The 21,155-nt window shown below is 36.9% G+C and overlaps 1 protein-coding gene across 4 annotated transcripts in view; it reads right to left on the reverse strand.

The window, feature by feature from the left end:
- The window catches only part of PTPN13 (protein tyrosine phosphatase non-receptor type 13), a 222,244-nt gene extending 202,194 nt beyond the window's left edge, over positions 1-20,050 (reverse strand). For all 4 annotated transcript variants that reach the window (XM_023198105.2, XM_023198108.3, XM_023198107.3 and 1 more), the window contains exon 1: positions 19,575-20,050. The gene's annotated coding sequence lies outside the window, so the exon portion shown is untranslated. The remainder of the gene's footprint in view (positions 1-19,574) is intronic.
- Between the last annotated feature and the right edge of the window lie 1,105 nt (positions 20,051-21,155).

A 21,155-nucleotide genomic window follows, 5' to 3' on the forward strand; every position in this document is an offset into this window, starting at 1 on the left:
CTGCTCGCAAGGTTAACCTTTGGCTGGCATCTGAGAACTTTGATTTCAGGACGGCTCTCACTACTCCCCAAACTCTTTTTTTTTTGAGGTGGAGTCTCACCTTGTCGCCCAGGCTGGAGTGTAGTGGTGCGATCTCGGCTCACGGCAAGTGCTGCCTCCCGGGTTCATGCCATTCCCTTGCGTCAGCCTCTCTAGTAGCTGGGATTACAGGCACCCGTCACCACGACCAGCTAGTTTTTTGTAATTTTAGTAGACACGGGGTTTCACTGTGTTAGCCAGGATGGTCTCGATCTCCTGACCTCGTGATCCGCCTGCCTCAGCCTCCCAAAGTGCTGGGATTACAGGCGTGAGCCACCGTGCCCAGCCACTACTCCCCAAACTCTTAAAAGTGGCACACTGTGTGTCTAAATTATTTGTGCAAACAATATGGTTTATGCTGAACACCTGCTTTCCTTATGGGAATTTGGAATTTTGGCCCACATGATCGGCCCCTAAGGTAATATTCCCTGCCCATAGTAAGTAGTCAAAATGTTAGCCATTATTATTTCATTACTGCACTTTAAAAGTCTTTTTTTGTTGTTGTTTTTTTTTTCAGACGGAGTCTCGCTCTGTGGCCCAGGCTGGAGTGCAGTGGCCGGATCTCAGCTCACTGCAAGCTCTGCCTCCTGGGTTCATGCCATTCTCCTGCCTCAGCCTCCCGAGTAGCTGGGACTACAGGCGCCCGCCACCTCACCCGGCTAGTTTTTTTTTTTGTATTTTTTAGTAGAGACAGGGTTTCACCGTGTTAGCCAGGATGGTCTCGATCTCCTGACTTCGTGATCCGCCCGTCTTGGCCTCCCAAAGTGCTGGGATTACAGGCTTGAGCCACCGCGCCCGGCTTAAATGTCTTATAAAGTGGGCCAATTTACTTTTCTCAGCCTATTATCAATTTCTATAATTAGGAAAGTATCAGATATATTTATCGATGTAGTTAGCATTTCCAGTGTTCTTCATTTAGTTGTGTAAATCCATTTGGTATCATTACTCTACTGCCTGAACAACTGTCTTTAACATTTCTGGTAATGCAGATCTGCTGGTTATCAATTCTTTCAGCTACTGTATATCTAGGGGGGAAAACCACTTTATTTCACCTTTGTTTTTGAAAGATATTTTCTTTGGGTAGAAATTTTAGGTTGACAGTTTCAGCACTTTAAAGATGTCACTGTGCCTTCTTCTTGTTTGCATTGTTTTTGACAAGTAATATACTGTAATCCTCATCTGTGTTCCTCTGTACATAACCCAATTTCCTCTCTCTGTCCCACATGCTTGCTTGCCTTTTCCTCTGGCTTTTTCTTTCTTTGACTACTTCTAAGATTTTCTCTTTATCAGAGGTGTTGAACAGTTTGAATACAATGTGCCTTGGTATAATGTTCTTCATGTTTCCTATGCTTTGTGTTCACAGAGATTCTGAAGGTGTGGGTTTATAGTTTTCATCAAATCCAGAAAAATCTCAGCCATTATTTCTTCCAATATTTTTTCTATCATGCTGCTTCTCTCCTCTGCTTCAGGGACTCAAATTTCATATATTGAGCTATTTAAAGTTCCCACAGCTCAGATATTCTGTTGATTTTTTGAGTCTTTAGAGGTTTAGTATGTTCCTACTTAACTTTTGAATATATGAAATATAGTTACATAAAATTTCTAAAGTATTTATCTGCTAATTCTAACCTGTATCAGTTTTGAGACAGTTATGATTATTGATTTATCTTCTCATTATAGATCATATTTTCCTGCTTCTTTGTGTGCCTGAAAATTACCGGATGCTATATATCATAAATTTTATCTTGTTGGGTGCCAAATATTTGTAAATATTTTTGAGTTTTGCTCAGGCTTGAAGTTAAATTATTTGAAAACTTCAACATTTGATCTTTTCAGGTCTTAAAGATTTGTTGGACTTGTCCAGAGCAGTACTCAGTCTAGGGCTAACTATTCCTCACTACTGAGCAAGAGCAAGATTCTTCCGTGTGCTCTACCCAGTGCCTCATAAATCTTGAACATTTGTAGCCCAGTTTGTGGGAACAGGCACTATTCCTAGCCCTGTGTGAGCACAAGCAAGGTTTCCTTGAATCCTTTTGTGTGGTTCCTTGTCAGGTCTCTGGTCGTTTCCTGACATGCACGTAATATTGAATACTCAGCTGAATACTCAAAGGGGACCATCTGTAGATCTCCAGGGATTTTTCTCTGCAGTTCTCACTTCTCTAGTACTCTTTCCTGTTAACTCTAACTGCCTTGGTCTCCTCAGACTCTCAGCTCCATCTCCTGAACTCAGGGAGTCTACCATTCTCCATCTGGTTTCTCCCACTATATGCCACAGCCTGGAAACTCTCTCAAGGTAGTAAGTAGAGGTAGTAATAAGGCTTATCTTGTTTCCATCTCTCACGGATCACTGCCCTTTATTATCTGATATACAGTGTCCTGAAAATTGTTGTTTCACATATTTTGTCCTTATTCTAGTTTTTTGCAGGCAGGAGGGTAAATCTTATCCCTGTTATTCCATCTTGGCTACAAGTTTCACTAACTTATGCTTATTTCTCTGTATTGAACCACTGTAAATGGCATCTCAGTTCAATCACCCCCGATGGAGTGGGGTCAAATCTTACATGGTTATGAGATCATCCCTCTAGATTGTTTCTGTGGGTCTTTTCACTAACTGCCTTAAAGGCAGTCCATTCTTCTGCTTAAAAAGCAATTTTAAAAGAAGTAATATTAAGACTAAGTAAGGAATTGTAATGCTATGGGGAAGAATGTCTGGAAGTTTGTGCAGCTGAATAAATCACAAAGTGATTGACTTTCTATAGGGTTTCTACAAGAGGATTTTTATTTTATAACTTGCAAATGAAAATAACAATCGTGGGAGAAGCAGGGAGATACTGAATGTGAAAGTAGGAAAAAGGAATAACAGAACTTGAGAATGAAAGGGACTCAGAATAAAATTTTTCTAAGAAAAATAATGGAAATCAAGTCATATATTTACATATGACATCATCTTCTATGCATTTTAGGAACTAGTCTTTTGCTCTCTCTTCCTACACAAAAAAATCCAATTATTTACTTCATTAATATGTTAAGGTAAAATATTAATCAAAACATACAGCTGGAATCATTATCACCATTATCCCTTAATAAGTGTCAAAACAAAATAGGCAAGTTCATGCAAGTGTAAAGTTGTTAAGATAATCTATGGCATAAACTCCATACGGGTGGCCCATGGGCTTTATTTGGCTTGCTGACATGTTTTATTTGGCCTATAGGACAACGGCCTACACCATATTTGCAAAAGTGTAACTTTGCAGCCCAACATTTACAAATTACAAGACTTCACAAATTTGAGAGATTTCATATAAAAATTGGGGGGGGGGGAATATGTGGCAGCACTCAAGGTGGGTAGTAGCTTCCCACTTTACCTAGTCTGAGCTCTTTAGTTCACTACAGTTTCCATCGCTCACTATTGTTTTCCTCCTCACTTAACTGCCCTGGCCCCTTTTTTGCCCCTGCAGGCATTTAGGCTAGTGACACTTGATTTAGGCTACGTACAATAATATTCTAAGAAACTAACATTTTTTGACTTTGAGAATAACTGCATAAAAGCATGACCAAAATTTCTAATTCCTCTAAAGGGGAGATAGATTCCTAGAAAGATACTTTGAAAAGAGTTCTTATTTTCTACTAATAGTAGGAAAGCTGTCTTTGGGGCACATTTTTAAACTACAGATTACTGGAGCTGCAGGAAGTACCCCAAAAATTTTTCTTATCTTATCTTTAAGATGGAGTCTCCTTTGTCGCTTGGCTGGAGTGCAGTGGCACGAGCTTGGCTCACTGCAACCTCTGCCTCCTGGGTTCAAGTGATTCTCCTGCCTCAGCCTCCTAAGTAGCTGGTACTACAAGTGTGTGCCACCACACCCGGCTAATTTTTGTATTTTTAGTAGACATGGGGTTTCACCACGTTGAATCTAAACTTTAGGTACATAATAAGACTAACTCCATATTTAGTCTTAGTATTCATACTTAAGCCAAGGAAAGAAAACTAGAAAAACAAACATGTTTTTAAAAATTTCTATATATCTAGCTTCTTTGCACCCCAATGCTGTATAAGGTAACTGAAATAGATCTAAGTTCTCCTTCCAACTGTAAAATAATCCAACTTCAGTTGTATCCAATATTTGTCAAACTCAAAAGAAAATTTTCAACTTAAACAAAACTGTAAAATTAGTACTGCTAAGACATCCACGTTTGCTTTTTACTAACTGATACTTAAGTGCTAACAAAAGAAAGGGATTAAGAGGTCAAAAGTGTGAAACATGTTTGACTAATGAGGTAATCTGAGAAAAAAAAGAAAAGCAGAAAAAAGAAGTTTTGCTATTTAATATATAAAAGATGAATACTTTATTTGTATAAATTGTTTTAAAAAGCCAAGAGCTTTATAGCATACTACGAGGGTACATACAAAGTTTCACACTGAGGGAGACTAAAATACCAGTTGAGTGCAACATTAATGTCTCCTCCTGGCTTCGGTGACATTACTGACAAGGAAGGATACAGAAAAGCACCCCAGGAAGGAGACTTGGAAGCAAAAGAAAGATGACTTACTTTTCAATCTTTGTACATTTTCAACCTTATATAAATATAAGTTTTACCTATTCTATAAAATAACATACTTAATATAAGCTTTATCAGTTATAACTAAAGTCTGCACAACTCATCCTCTTCAGAGGACAACAAAACTGTTTACTTAATAAAAGAACTACATGACCACCTAAACTATTTGCATTGGGATAATAGTACATAACTCTTAAGAAAAAAAATAGATGTAAAGACAGCCAGTTGAGGGAAAGGATTAATAGTGATTCCAATCTGATGTCTTAAAGAACTCTAGGCTACAAAGTCCACTTCTCCAACTAAGAGCAAACGGCAACCAATTGTGAATGAATTCTAAAACTATGTGATAAACTAAAATTTAGAAACTTTCGTAGTTCTCCTCAGACACTTTTTACATCACCACATACAAAGCATCCAGTCCTACTGAAAGAGTCAATTCAAAGGAGAAGAAAAGAAACTTTGTTAGCAGTCACCAACAGTTTGGGGCTCTGTAAATAACTGCCATTAACCAAACCAAAGGATGATTTTTAAAACTATTCTCCATTGTAACACGGAAATACAATGTTAAATAGATAAAAGGTAAAACCTGGCAAATAAAGCATGATCATAACTACTGTTTTTGTATTGCCTTATTTTTTAATAAAAACTTTCATTTTAAAAAGGCCATTACCTTATTACCTTAATAAGATAATTATTTCCAACTCTGAACTAAAAGTTATAAATGATTTTCACTATTAAATTACCTAGTGTGTAGTGTTTAGGCACACAGGCTTCGGAACCAGATTGCCTAGATGCAAAATGCTGGCTCTCCCACTTACCATCTATATTTGGGCAGATTAATTAATATAAGTGCATCTCTGTTTCCATTATCTATAAAAGGAAGATAATAGTAGTATTTACCATAAGGTTGTTTTGAGGAATTAAATTTTTATTAAACAGTATATTTATAAGCATGTAGTATCATTATTACCTAATCATCTTTGTAAAGCAGCAACCCAGCCTAATTTTATAAGCATATACTATCATTATTATTACCTAATCATCTTTATAAAGCAGCAAACCAGCCTCAAGTAAATCTTCCAAGAATTGACTAGAATAATATAATGCATTAGAATCGGTAAGCTTCCTCCATGTTTACAAGAAAAAAATCTTCAGGCAAAATATCATAATTTGTTTCTCAACTTAACAAATCAGATTCTATACATAATGAATTCTTCACAATCTAATCTTTCTACTCCTAAAATAGGTTGGTTCTCCTTATAAAAATCTTTATAATGTCCCTCATTGTTTTTTTCTGGCCTTTTTAAAATGAAAGCTTTTATTAAAAAATAAGGCAATACAAAAACGATAGTTATGATTATGCTTTATTAGCCAGGTTTTATCTTATCTATTTAACATTATATTTCCATGTTACAAAAACCTCCTTATCAATCTAATTTTTGATGACCACAAAATTCTATTGTAAGGATTTAGAATAAATCATTCCTATACTCTAACCTATTTGTTTCCAATTTTATATTACTACACATGATGAGCATCTAAACATTGTTAAAAGATTTTCAAAAGGGCACTTCATTATCTTTACTTTACTCAACAGTTTTATAGGAACTCAGTGCTGTGAAGACCAAAAGTGACAAGTTAGTAGAGGAAGACCTTGAAAAAAGAAAAGCTAAAAGGAAAATATATCATTGCAAAAACTGTTTTGAAAGCTCATAAAAAATCTCATGAATTTAGATGCCAAATTAGACTGCCAAGGTTTCTTTCATCTTTTCTAAGGAAATTGAGGTGATTTTTTGCTCCACCCTAATACTGCTCATGTTAAAAGACACTATTGATATGAGAAGTTATAGTTATGATAACTGACTGCAGTAGGACAGACTTGGATTCAAGTGTGTGCTCCACTACCTCTCATTAAGCCTCTCTAAGCCCCAGTTTTCTCATCTGTAAAATAATAATAGCATTTACTTCACAGGATTGCGTGTACCTCAATAGGACTGTAAAGATAAACAATATACTATGTGTCAATTTCTTAAAATAGGGTGCCTAGCACACAATAATATCCAAATAGTACCTTATCATTGGAATCATTTTTCAGTGTTCATTTAGATGATGTGAAAGACAATATGAACATACACATATAAATTATTGGCTTAATCTACAGATTATAATGGCATAGAATCCTATTTACAGACAGCATAGATATCTTTTAAAATATTTTCATGTAGTACAAAAAGGTTGTGAAATGTAGATGGATATATAAAAATCTTTCTAATATCCCTCATTAGAGTAGTAAGGGTATTTAAAGACTTTTTTTTTAAAATAAAGATTAATAGTTTTAAAGGAATCATAAACATGAATTTCGCTGTTTATAGCACATACAATTATAGTTTTTATCCTGAGACAGAATCAAATTTTTAAGTCTCATTTTATATGATTAAGAACTTTAATGAATTTAAAAGAACGCTAAGTACTCCAGGATTAATTTATCATCTGGAATAACATTATTTCCTCTTGAGTTATTTTTCTTAGAAATACAAAAAGGAGCCGAAAATGTACTGGCCACCATTATGGACAGTTACTAATCAAGGTAAAGACAATCCTTTAGATGATACGGCTAGCTAAGATAGTACTTTTAGAGGTCTACACTGCATTTTGCTCTTATTTAACAAGCAACTAGGTGACTTTACACAATCAACCACGTATTTGTAGAGTCAAGGAGTTTCATAATGTTATTTCAAGAATTAAGAAAAAAAATCTAGTCTTGAGTGGGTAAAATACTAAACCTATTTATTGAATTGCATTGCACTTGATGGTACACCAAATAAAATATTTATGTGATTTTCAGATGGAAAGATGCCATTCATTTAGAAACTTTTTAGGAACGGATATCTGCCAAGCATAATGCTAATTTGTAAGAGGAGAATAGTGTTATTTTTATTATTTCATTCATTCATTTCTATTTCTATAGAAAGTAGACAAAGCAACTTGTGGAAAGCACTTCCAATTAATTTTAAATTATAAATCCTAGTGATTATCATAATAAATAAGCATAAAGGCTAACAGCAAAGTCACACTAGGGGCAAATATAAAATGAACTAGTATAGCAGAATATTAAAAAACAGAATGAGATTTTTATTTAAACAGCTTTTCTAAATGTATAGTGTAGGTGTCTCATTTTAAATACAATCCCCAATCCCAGGTTAAGTGAATCAAGCAATAACTAATCCACACAGCATATTCAATTAAACAAACATCACATACTTGTTTTAGCATCAAGATCCTTTGTCGGCTTGTTCTAAAAAAGTGGCAGATAGAGGAAAATGATAAATATCTTTAATTCAATTAATAGTTGGCTTATTGAGTAAATTTAGAAAGTGCTAAAAAAAATCACTTTCCATTTCACCCAGTCCTCCCAGTCTCAGTGGGATTTCCTCATTACTACAAGTCCCATATTTTACTTGACCATTATAGACTGCAATAATTTCTTCACTTTACTCTTCATTTTCTGCAAATGTGGACTGAGGCCATCACTGTTCAAATTATTCAACTTCAAACCCACAAAGCCTCTATAAATCCTTTACCAACCTCTGATTACTTTCCCAACATCATGATTCCCAACTTTACCTATCTCTCTTTATTTTCACCACTACCCAAATAATACCTGGCAATAATCTTGCCTCCTATGACAGTACCTTCTGAAGATACTATCATTAAGTATAAATTATCTATAAAATCTTATTTTTATTTCTATTCATTAAGAGTTCCACATCTATCTTTGTAGCCTTCTCTTAAATCTTATAGAAAAAAGTTGTTTCCCCCTGACTAAAATGAATACCTCTATCTAGGACTCATTCTTTACCATCCAGACAATCCTCATAAAAGGAGATGATTCTCACTCTTTCTGCCATTTTAAATCTGTTAATCTCATATAATCAATCTGTTCTTTCACCACCTTTAATCTTAAAAAGGAAAAATGTTCTGACCCTATGAAACCTCATAGATCAGATCATCCAACTCTCAACTATTTTGAAAACAAATATCATCCCCCATTTCAATTTCCTTTCTATCCTTGCAATAGTCAACTGATCACAATGTTCTACTTTTCTTTAGCCTTCTCTCTTAGGCTCCCTGTGGCATCTAGAACTATTGGTCTTTTACTCTTGACTCTCCTAAGGCACTTTCTTTAACGTAACATTTTCCTAGTTTCTTAGGCACTCCCTTCTCTGTCCTCATCCTTTTCTCACTTTGACAGGGCATCTTCAGCATTTCTTTGTAAGCACTTCCCTCATGAATTCACTTACTCATATCTTTTGTTTTGCTCCATGACATACCATTCTCATCTACAGACATTTAATGTCTTCAAGACTCAGCTCACGCTCTACTCCCCAAGTGAATCCTGATTAAATCAGACCACACTTTCTTAAAACTTTCATTGCAGTTAATCATTATTTTACAATATATAATGGTTTCCTCTCTTTTCTCTGTGTGTTTTAAGCAAGATTTTAAGTTTTTTTGGTAGGAATCACTTTCTTTTATTTTTCAGTATTTCTCAAACTATGGAAAATAATTCTGAACATAGAGTGGTCAAATATGTTACAGTAGTATAATTAGTTTACACAAGAGACAAAGGACATTCAAAAAATTAAATGTATTTATAAGACATTTATAATTGTTGCTATTTTTTTAAATGGTCAAATAATGCTGTGGCTTTTTTTCTGTTAATTTCTGTATTTTTCACATATTCAAGGGGACATGGCAGATTTACCTATTTTGTTTCCTTTAAAATGTCAACCATTTTAGTCTTAAAGTAGCTTATATGTAGCTACTCTGCCTAAAAAGATCTTACATATAAAACAATCTGATAACCAAAGCAATAGCAGTAGCCTAATCAAACCAATGTAAACTAAAGAGGCTAAAATCTGAGTGATAAGGAGATAAACTGCTTTTATCTCAGCATTATTAATCAGATTTATTAGGCGACTATTTCTCTCAGTAACACAGTTGAAGAGGGAAGCAAAGGTAAAGAATTCCTGTAAACAGAATCAGTAGGCTATGCCCAATCATTTTATATGTGTATAATTCAGGAATAAAGTTCACAAAACCTTTTGAGATATATATTATTATTTCCATTTTACAGATCAGATATAGATTAAATTTATCCAAAGTCATTCTAATTACTAAAAGAGCTAAAACTCAAACCAAGGACTACCCAAATTCAACATGTTTGCTCTTTCTATTATACTGTGCTTCCTAATTTAGGTCTGAACATGAATAAACAAGTCATAACACTACCTGAGTTCAGTTTTCACAAAAGCTAAATACTTAAGAATGAATATAAATAGACATTGATTTTGTCTTGTTAAAAGGTTAACAATAAACTCAATTTAGTATTTCAATAGTAGGTCAAATACTGATTTTTTAATTATATAAATTAATCACATTATTACAAATAATTAAATGTCAAACAATGCAAAGCACAAAAGTACCAAATGATCTTAATGGCCATGAACTAGTCTCCCTGAAGAGTAAATCCAGTTTCTTAAATATCCACTAGGTCAAGGTACTTTATTAGCATCATCTGAGTGATGCTAATTATCTGAGTTCATGCTGAATAAATCAATTTATTGGCAGGGAATATTGCAGAGAATAGCTGTGAAGACCAAATGACATGTAAAACATATATATATAATGACTCATTTTATATAGTTAAAAAAGGGAACTGGGTGTAAGAGGTGCTAAGAGATGTGTCATGAGTTCTGTAGTTAATAAATGAAAAATTATACATATCATATCTTGGGGATTCATAACATACCTTAGAGCATATTTAAAGTTCTATGAAAAATACCAAATAATTTTAAACAGAAAAACTGCTAAAAGCATGCACAATATCAGCTCGGAAATGAGATCACAAACACTTTCTGAAGAATTTTAGGTTATATTACACAATATTTAGCCTCAGAAGCATCGCAACATAAGATTCACAAATATTAAGTAATAATTCTGTGTGAGACTGTGAACATGTACATTTTAACAAACTACAATTTATATATCTAAGAGTGCCACCTTTCTAAATAGACACTTCAGAAGGGTAAAGTACACTTGTCCTCAAAGACAATGTTATCAAAAATATTTCTGGAATCTTCTTATCTAATTATGTTTAGATATTTTTAAAATATTCATTTTACTTTATACTCCATTTTTCATTTTAATGCAAATTATACTTCTTATCACTCACCTTTCTAAAACATGAAAAAATATATTATTTAATTAAATCAAACCTACTCTCAAAGAAGAGATATGCCACCAAAAAGGATGTTTAAAACAATATGCCATATGGCCTAAAAGTGATTCCCAAACAGGAAATACAGTGTTCTCAACATGAGTAGTTTGAGGCCGGGCATTGCAGCTCATCCTGTAATCCCAACACCTTGAGAGTCCGAGGCAGGAGGATTGCTTGAGTCCAGTAGTTTGAGACCAGCCTGGGCAACATAAGGAGACCCCATTTCTATAAATAAATACAAATAAAATTAGCTGGATGTGTGCGGCAGCAGGTGCCTGTAATCCCAGTGCTTTGTGGGGCTGAAGTAGGAGGATCAGTTGAGCATGGGAGGTTGAGGTGCTGCAGTGACCTGTGATTGGGCCACTACACTCCAGCCTGAGTGACAGAGACCTTGTCTCAAAAAAAAAAAAAAAAAAACCAGAAAAATAATTATAGTAGTTTGAAAAAGATGACATTCATTTCACAAGTTCTAGTAAGTGTGTAAAAATCAGGCACACATCACATATATCAACAAGCCCAAGCAATGAGTGGAAGGAACATGTGGCCCAAGGAACAAAGTAGGCCTATAAACTTTGAAACAAGAACTCATATTTAAGTTCATATATTACCTGTACCCAATGTTAAAAAAACACTGTTATAAATCAAATATAAGTATACTAAAAATGATAATAGCTAATATTTATTAAATACATAGTATGTATTAAGCACTATTCTAAGTGCTTTACACGTATTAACTCATTTGATTCTCACAACAATCCCATAAAGTAGGCTTGGTTATCATCCTCATTTTGAAGATGAGGAAAATAAAGTACAGCAAGGTTAAGCAACTTGGGCAAGGTCACAGAGCTTCTAAACCACAGAGTCAGATCAAAACCCAGGCATTCTGGCTCCTAGTCTATGCTTTAAATACCATACTATACTGTTTCTCTAAATCAAACAGAAGTGGTCAACACCATGCACAGCAACATCTAAAAACAAATCACCTGTATATATATTCAGATAGGTACCCACATGTCTGTAAAGTTTTACAAGGCCATTTACATGTTATTTAATCTAATCTTCACAGCTACTCTGTGCAATACATCCTGCCAATACATTGATTTATTCAGCATGAACTCAGATGATTAAAGCTATGTGGCCTCAGACTATTCCACTAAGTTGCCTGTCTTGGAAAGGCCTTGGAAATGTCTCGGAAACTACACCACCAGTGCCTAGTAGAGTGTCTGGCAAAGAATAGGAATTAATGAATAAGGAACAATTAAAAAGGGAACTAGGTATACAAATGTTGCATAAGCCCACATTTCATTACAGAGTCTTCTAGAAAAATACTCAAACATTGTGGTTCATAGACAGTGATTCTTAAGCATACCCGCAGGTGGAAGAACAGTAGTACTCATTTTTTCAGTTGAATCTTAGTATCTCAATACAATCTTAAAACCCCTTTAAAGTTAGAAAGTTTGATGTACTAACGTAAACCTGAAAAAAATTCATATAAAATTTTACCTTAAAAACAGAGCTCAATTTGGTCTTCACACCAATGAGTGTGATATATTATGCAACCATATTCAAATATTTTCTTTTGTTTAAAAATTGAGAAATTTCCATTAAATATTAAGTTTTAATATTACAGAATAATATATTCTAAATTTTTCATTGTAACTCTAAGAATCATATGCCACAAACTATGAACATAGAGGAATATGTTACCTTGAATTATAACTGAAGTTACAGTATCTCTGGGTATTATGTAATAACACATATCCTGTTTTTCATTTCTATACTCCTTAAGGCAGTGCCAGAATTTAAGCTCCAATGGAACTCAAGTGAATAGTATAGCTACAATAATTTTATCTGGTGTAGATTTGATAACTGAACCTTCGGGAACTAAAGTTTCTATTATGTTATTGTAGTGATTTTTTATTTAATTTTAAGGTTTTTGTTTGTTTTTAAACACCTGTCACAGCTTTCATGAAGTACAGCTACAAAAATACATTTCAGTCTTGGTAAATTTTCATACAGTACTAGAAAATTGACATATGTTACACATTGCTTTAAGCTCATTCCTTGAACCAGGCAGAGAAACCAGCATCAAAATAAAATTAGAACAGATTGTGTAAAGAATGAATTTGATCAATATGATGTTCAAATGATTTCATGAAATTACATCTCAGCTAAAGACAGAAATATAAAAGACACTGACAAGGGAATTTATCATTAAAAACTGAAATTCCTGTTCTAAAATACTAATTATTTTTGCTTCAAAAACTGAATTACATGTTCCAGAAGAAATATTTAACTACATTAAGACCTAAAATAATCATCCCCTAAGTAATTTAAATGTTTATTTTTAAAATTACACTTTTTTAGAAGAAGCAAAAATACGTAAATAGTGCTAAAAGAATTTTTAAAAATTCCCAGGCTATACCTTTCCTCAAAAAACAAAACAGAACACAACTTTGAATATCTTTAACACAATCTCAGGTTATATAATCATTCTAACCTTAATTTAAGTTCAACAAGAATGTTTCACTTTTGTTCCACAGACTCTATTACAACTAAGTGGGGAAGCATTAAAACATGAAAATGATATGGTACACAAAACATTCCATCAAGCATTCTTTCAACAATATAACTCCCAATGTTCTGTATACAAATCTATCTGATCAGAGTAGGTAAAAAAACATGTGGTTATATAAAAATAAAATAAAATATCATCTACCAAGAAGGAATATTTTTAATTTAAATTAATTATTGTTCCTATTCTACTCAGAGCATACTAAACCAATAAAACTTTGATTAGGAAACATCTTTTTTAGGTGTGTAAGGAGGAGGTATAGGATGAACCATACAGCAGTTTCTTCTAAGCTGTGCATCAGTAGTTACCTAGTGTCAAATACCATTAAGTTTGATGACACAGTCTTAGCTTCCAAACATTGGGAATTCTTTAGGAATCTCATTATTTTCAAAGAGATGCCTTCCCCTGTAGGAAAAAAATTTTCTCTCACACCTTTATGCTCATGTTAAAACTAATAAAACAGTTTTCTGTTGAAAACTCAATCACATGATTTGATAATTCAGAATTTCTGTATGCAAAAGAAAAAAGATCTTTATCAAAAAGGAAAATTTTCAATCAAATCCTAACATTTGTGTTGAAATGAGACTATTTTCAGTGTTTTGGGACATCACTTTTCCAGACCTGAAACTTTTGCAGTACACAAGCGCAATTAAGCCATTGGTTAGGTTTAGAGCATACTGATACAAGCAATAAAAACAAGGACACTAAATTTCCTCTTCTTGGTTAACTTTGAAAAGAAAAACCTCTAACTAGGTACAAAAGAATGAGGAAAGAGGAAATGTATAAAAAATGTGGTATTTCTTCTGACTTAAAAAAAAGTAACTTTAAAAAAAAACACAATGTATTTTTAAATTATAAATCTGAAGGAAATAACATAGGAATTATACATATGCCATTTCAGATGATAAGAAACATATACAAATTTCAAAACCTCTAAGCAGTACAGGACTTTCTGTGATGAGGAAATGTTCTATATCTGAGCTGTCTGCTATAGTAGCTACTAGCTGCAAGTGGCTCCTGAGCACTTAAAATATGGCTAGTTGTAATAAGCAGAATTTTAAATTGTATCTCATTTAATTAAAATATAAATTTACATAACATATATGGCCAGGGAAACTTCATTTGACAGTATAGCTCTAGGGAAATATTTATACCTTAAATTCTCATCCAAATAGTAAAAAGTCCTGTAGATAGGCATATATATAGATGCTTCTGAGACATTTTTGTGTTTTAAATTCTTAAGATTTATGTAGAAGAAATACATAAACATAAAATACAATTCAACACAAAAAATGTTGCTGCATTTGTGGGAACCAAATTTTCTAAATTCTAGTAGAGTCTAGAACATTGGTTCCAAAGTTGACTATAGTTTCTTAAGGAGTTTCTAAAAATACGGATGCCAGAGTCTCGTCCGCAAAGATTCTGGTTTAATTAGTATGAGTTGAGGCCGGGGCATGGAGATTATTAAAAGCTATCCAGACCTGGGACAGTGACTCACACCTGTAATCCCTGTGCTTTGGGAGGCCAAGGAGGGAGAACTGCTTGAGGCCAGGGAGTTTGAGACAAGGCTGGGCAACATAGGAAGACCATTATCTCTACAAAAAATAAAAAATTGGCTGAGTAGCGCATGCCTGTAGTATCAGTTATTCAGGATGCTGAGGCAGAGGGATCACTTGAGCCCAGCAATTTAAGGTTGCAGTGAGGTATGATCACACCACTGTATTCCAGCCTGGGTGACAGAGCGAGATCCTGTCTCTTAAAAAAAATTTAACAAACTTAAAAAAGCTATCCACGTGATTCTAAGGTACAGGCAGACTTGAATAGTACTAAACTAGGAAAAAAGAAAAAAGAAAAAGAAAGAAACTGTTTATTAAGCACAGATGAAGTATGCAACCAAAGATATTTATTGGCTAGTAGGTAAAGAGGGCCTTTTGCCCAGCCAAATTCAAGTTACACATTCAAGAATGATTTGAGTAGTCATAGGTGTTTGTGATTATTTAATTTTAATTTTTTAAAGAAAATTTGCAAGGAAGGAAGCAAACTAAATATTGAGTGTCAGCTTGCACTTAAACCACGTTTGCATATATTAATTTCACCCTCAAAATACCTTGAGAGGGACCAGGCACGGTGGCTCACGCCTGTAATCCTTGTACTTTGGAAGGCTGAGGTGGGCAGATCACTTGAGGTCCAGAGTTCAAGACCAGCCTGGTCAACATGGCAAAACCCCATCTCTACTAAAAATACAGAAATTAGCCGGGCGTGGTAGTGCATGCCTGTAATCCCAGCTTACTAGGGAGGCTGAGGCAGGAGAATTGCTTGAACCCAGGATAGGGGGCAGAGGTTGCAGTGAGCTAAGATTGCGCCACTGCACTCCAGCCTGCACAGCAGAGTGAGATTCCATCTCAAAACACACACACAAACACACACACCCCAAAATAAAAAAGCCTTGAGAGGTATATATTATTAAATTATTAAAAATAAACTTTAATAGTCTCTAGGATTTGGACACATATTTGTCAGACAGCAGAGTCCTCCACACTCTTTATACTATGGCAGATGGATTTTCTTAGAGACAGTTTGTTTCAGAGAATTTTCATACTTTTCCAGTGTGAAAACAAATCAAAACAAAACAAAAATTTAAAAAGCAGGATTCAATGGCAGAGCACAGGATAAGGCAAACACATCTAAACAAGCACTTAAACCAGACTCTATTCCTGTATTTCCTATGCATTTGATAGCAAACTCTGGAAAAAAACATGTTAAGTTTACGGTTTAACTCTATACAAGATTATGTAGGAATTGCTATCTTTTTATCCTGAGAAATTAACCAATGGCCCACCTACTGCCTTACTACTAGTGACAGGCACGCATTCTTGGGAACAGGGTTGGGCAGGATAGAGCAGGGTGCTTAGTCACAGTGCCTGACACTAAACAAGAATAATGGTCTTAAAGGTGTTTTCATTTTCTCCCCAAACTCAAAGGATTATTAGAACTCCATCTCCCAAAGCAGTTTACAGACGGAGTTTTGATGGGACGTTTACAGCTAGTATGAAACTTTTGGTCGTGCGTGGTGGCTCACACCTGTAATCCCAGCACTTTGGGAGGCTGAGGTGGGCGGATCACGAGGTCAGCAGATTGAGACCATCCTGGCTAACACGGTGAAACCCAGTCTCTACTAAAAATACAAAAAATTAGCCAGGCGTGGTGGCGGACGCCTGTAGTCCCAGCTACTCGGGAGGCTGAGGCAGGAGAATGGCGTGAACCCGGAAGGCGGAGCTTGCAGTGAGCTGAGCTTGCACCACTGCACTCCAGCCTGGGCGACAGAGCCAGACTCCATCTCAAACAACAAAAAAAAGAAACTTTCAACTTTAACTTAAACCATCAAAAGTCCTACATTAATGTACTCATTAAAAGCTATCTTTTAGCCTTGGTCAACACAGCGAGACCTTGTCTCTATTTAAAAGAAATAAGATAAAATTAGCTGGGTGTGGTGTTGTACACCTGTGGTACCAGCTACTTTGGGGGCTGAGTTGGGAGGACTGCTTGAGCCTGGGAAGCTGAGGCAGCAGTGAGCCATGATTCCAAACTGAACAACAGAGAGAGACCCTATCTTAACAAGCTATCTCTAAAAAGTTTAGTTCCTGAGTTGTTTGACCCATTTTAATTTTCAAATTAAAAGAGAGTTTTTCAGGGATAAAAAAAAAAAAGGAAGTCCAGACCAAAAAATTCTCATCATTCCCATCAGCACTGATTCTTCTATCCTGAGACCCATTATCTATTCTCCTTTCTCAGGCCCCTACCTTGTAAAGTGATATTAACTCAAATGAGTCATACTTGGTTGCATCAGAGGCCAATGGGAGAACACTTTGAACCACACAGTTCTCCCAAAGCATATTCCAAAACAAGTGTATGTTGTCAGGAGTAACTACTAAATGCACTGGCTTGGAGTATGGTTGTGTTTCTTTTCCATTTCAAATGATGTTAATTATAATTTAATTTTACATAAAAATGTTTTGGGGTTTATTTAAAAATTACACCTTCTGTCAAAAGAAGAGGGTGAAGAGGAAAAAGAAAGAAGTCATAGTTTATCCCTGATAGTCCTTCTCTCCAGTACATTTGGGGCTGGGCACTAAGATGAGCTGGAAAAACATACACTCAATTGACATGGGAGAAGCTACAACACTTCTCCATCCAACCCTTAACATATTAAAGACAGAACAAATCAACATCTGTTTTTCTCAACAACAAAGAATACATAAATTTCATTCATTCAAAGATGATCACCTACCATCTTCTACTCCAAAACAAATGATTAGCTAATTCCCACATTCACATACTGTATTTAGGAGGCAGCCCTCAAAAACAACAACAAAAAGATAATGTAAGTTTTAAAACGTGACCCCTATCATAGTATTAAAATCTGACTTTTAAATTGACACTGGTTTTAATGGTGTGCGTGTATGTAACCTGTGACATGAAAAACCATTTATATTTTTGGATGCTGGTAATCACCCTTGAAAATATAAGTAAGCTTAACATGCAAATAAAAATGGTGAGACAAATGTAAATTCAAAGATAAACCTACATAATGGTAAAGCAAGCTATAATTCTCTAACTGTAAAAGTGAAAAACACTATGAAATCAGACCTTTTCTTAACTAACCTCAAATATTTTTCTATTTTTAGTTCTAATTTCCATCCTATCCTCTCCCCACACATACTCCCACAAAGCCTCTAGAACATCAAGTACAACACAATGTTATGAACAAAGTATAATAAACAAGATTGGACATCAGTCAATGAGCCTCTGTATAAATTTACTAAATCAATGTATGTATGAATTTACTAAAAAATGCTCCTAGTGATATTAAAACGAGAAATAATATGTATCTTGGCACCACTACAAGCAGCCAATGAGCATGAAGCAAGTTTTCACCTGGACGCTGCCAACACAGTCATCAAGAATTTGGGAAAATACCAAAGCTTGTTTCGTAATACATCCACTTTTACTTTTTTTCCCCCATCCTTTAGAAAACTTTCTAGATATAAATTTTAAAATCTTAAAATTTATAATTAGTTACCAGCGCCCTTCATCCCACAGATCAGGTGTCCTACATTTTGTTCAGGTCCTGCCTTGAAAACAAACCCGATTGCCCCATTTTCTGAGAGGGAGCTCAGCTCCAGGCAGCTCCCTATGAAGTCACCGCGTTTGTTGTTTCAAAGATGCAATTAAATGAAAATGACACAAGGCTGTCGAACAGATTAGTTGGAAGTGTGCGGTGGTGTCGATCATATACGTGTACGGCCAATGAAAACTGTATTGCTGTAAATCTCTTAGTGATATTTCTCCCCATCTTCCTCTCTCCATTATATTCACAACACAAGGAAATTAAACTTTTTAAGAGTTTTCTTGACTTTAGTTTAACTTTAGCTTCCCAGCTGTCTGCTCTTACAGTATCACGTAATGAGCAAAGCGGTGGGGCTAGGGGGCCGGAGGGTAAAGTGTTAATTTTAGCAAGCAGAAGAAAAGCAATAAAAGAGCTTGCATCAGACAGTGTCTGTCTCTCTCTCTGGCCCCTCTTCCTCCGCTTCCCCGCCATCCCACCCGCTTCTCGAGCCCTTACACATACACATTCTTCTGGGCGGCCTCTAACCACACCATCTCCACAATCATTTGCAGAAATCAGAAACAGACGCCGGGAGCCCTTCCCTTAAGCACGCACAGAGCGGAGCTGTGCGAGCACGACGGGGCAATGTCACTCCCTATTACCCCACAATCTCGTACTCCCCCTGTGGGTTTCGTTCCCGAGATCCGGCTTTCTTTCGCTGAGGAGATGGATCTACCTACTCCGCAATGGAGTTTCATCTCATTCTTCCCCACTCCAGTCACCCCACCCCCAACTCTAACGTACAAAAATACCCCACCACCACAACCAAAGAAAAGTTCCTTCTACCAGGGCAACAGAGGAGTTGGGTTTAGGGACTGGAGCAAAAGCAAAGACAGGAGGAAGAGAACTAGCGCAATGTACTTTGTTTTGCACTTCTGCACATGCCACGCAGAGCCCAGGGCGGCTCTCTTCCTTACCGGCTGGTCCCGAGACCAGGTCCTGCTACTGGAGCGCCGGGCTAGGGCTGCGGGGACGCGGCGTCGGGGCGGGCCGCCGGCAGCCGCCGCGGGCGCCGAGAGCCACCACCTCTTCTCCCACAAGCGGCTGCGGGCGTGGGCTGAAGGAGCTGGAGAAGGAGCCTGGGGAGGGGGAGAAGAGGAGCAGCATCTCCTCCTCCTCCTCCTCGCCTCGGAAACGCCCCTCCGGCGGCGATCCCAGCCGAATGCCGGACCCCCGGGCGCTCAACGCACCCCCGCCGCCCTACTGTGCTCGACGCCCCTCCAAGAGCTTCGCCAGAACCTTCCGGCGCGGGCGGCTCAACTCCTGTAGGCGACTCTGACCGCTGCCGAGGCGGACCGGGGAGCTACGGAGCGCGGCTCGCCAGCACGACGGTCTCTAGGGACCGTGAGCATGGTGTGTCACCCTCGCCTCAGCGCGGCCGCCGGAGCTACTCGCACTACTCGGGCTCCACCTCGGGCAGCCGCTTCGGCTCCGCCCCCCCGGTCCTGTCACTCAACCATTCCCCGGCTCTGGGAGGACCGCAGATGTCCGACCCCGAGCTCCCCTCGAACTCATTGGCTCGCCTGGCCTCCAGCTCCGCCTCCTCCCTAGGGACGAGGTAGCCCGGGAGACCAGCGCCCCGGTTGCCATGACAACCGGTGCCTTGGGCCTGGCTTTTCGCGTTCTTCGGACTAGCCGAAGGCTCAGGTTGGTGACCGAGCGGCAAAGTTCCTAGCGCCTGCAGTGTGAACTCCAACTTTTAGGCCAAGTTGAAAATGCAGCCGACGGCCTCCACACTTCTAACTTCAGAAACAGAACTTCATGACCCTAGGGAGTGAGGAGGAGAGTGAAAAATGCATAAGTGCTGGCTCCTCCCTTATCCTTCGCTGCCTCGCAGCCTTGTTTCTATATTCTCACCGGGCGCTTTGGACTTAGAAAGGATGAGGAGAATGGGGGAGAGGAAGAGCGTGGCTTTGCCAGCTCCCTACAGCAATACAGCAACTTAGAAATGGCGGGGTCAACGAAAAGAACCCGGTGAGTTTTCCCACGGTTGTAAAGCGATCTTCAAAGGTGTGGTGACAGCACAACGCCAGATGCCCTAGGGAAAACTCAAATTCTCATATTTTTGAAAAAAAGTTTGTAAATACTTGCCTTGTTATTTTCTCTGTGAGACTAAAATAATCCCGAAGTTTGAAAATTTAAGGAAAAGGTTTAACATAGTCGATAACTTCCAGCTTTTTTGTATACACTAAAACTTGGCCAAGGTATATCCAGACAGCTATACTCCTCCTTGCTGCAAGCCGAAATATTTGAGTTTCAATAGTTAAACAAAAGAGTCTTGCTGAATTCATGAACAAATAGTATCCTGTGATTTGAGTTTTGAAAGTTTTGGTTTATTCTCAGAGGTATAAGGTAAACTGGTCCACTCTGGAAAGGGTACCTGAAGATAAATTTAGTCTGAGACCGTTAATGTTGAGCCCTGGGTAAATCTGAATTTCATGCCTGGCTCCAAAGTGGAGGGATCTGAGGCTTATTTGGCTTCCCCAAGAAAGTCAAAG

This window comes from Piliocolobus tephrosceles, chromosome 3 (genome assembly GCF_002776525.5).
Source record: "Piliocolobus tephrosceles isolate RC106 chromosome 3, ASM277652v3, whole genome shotgun sequence".
NCBI lineage: Eukaryota > Metazoa > Chordata > Mammalia > Primates > Cercopithecidae > Piliocolobus > Piliocolobus tephrosceles.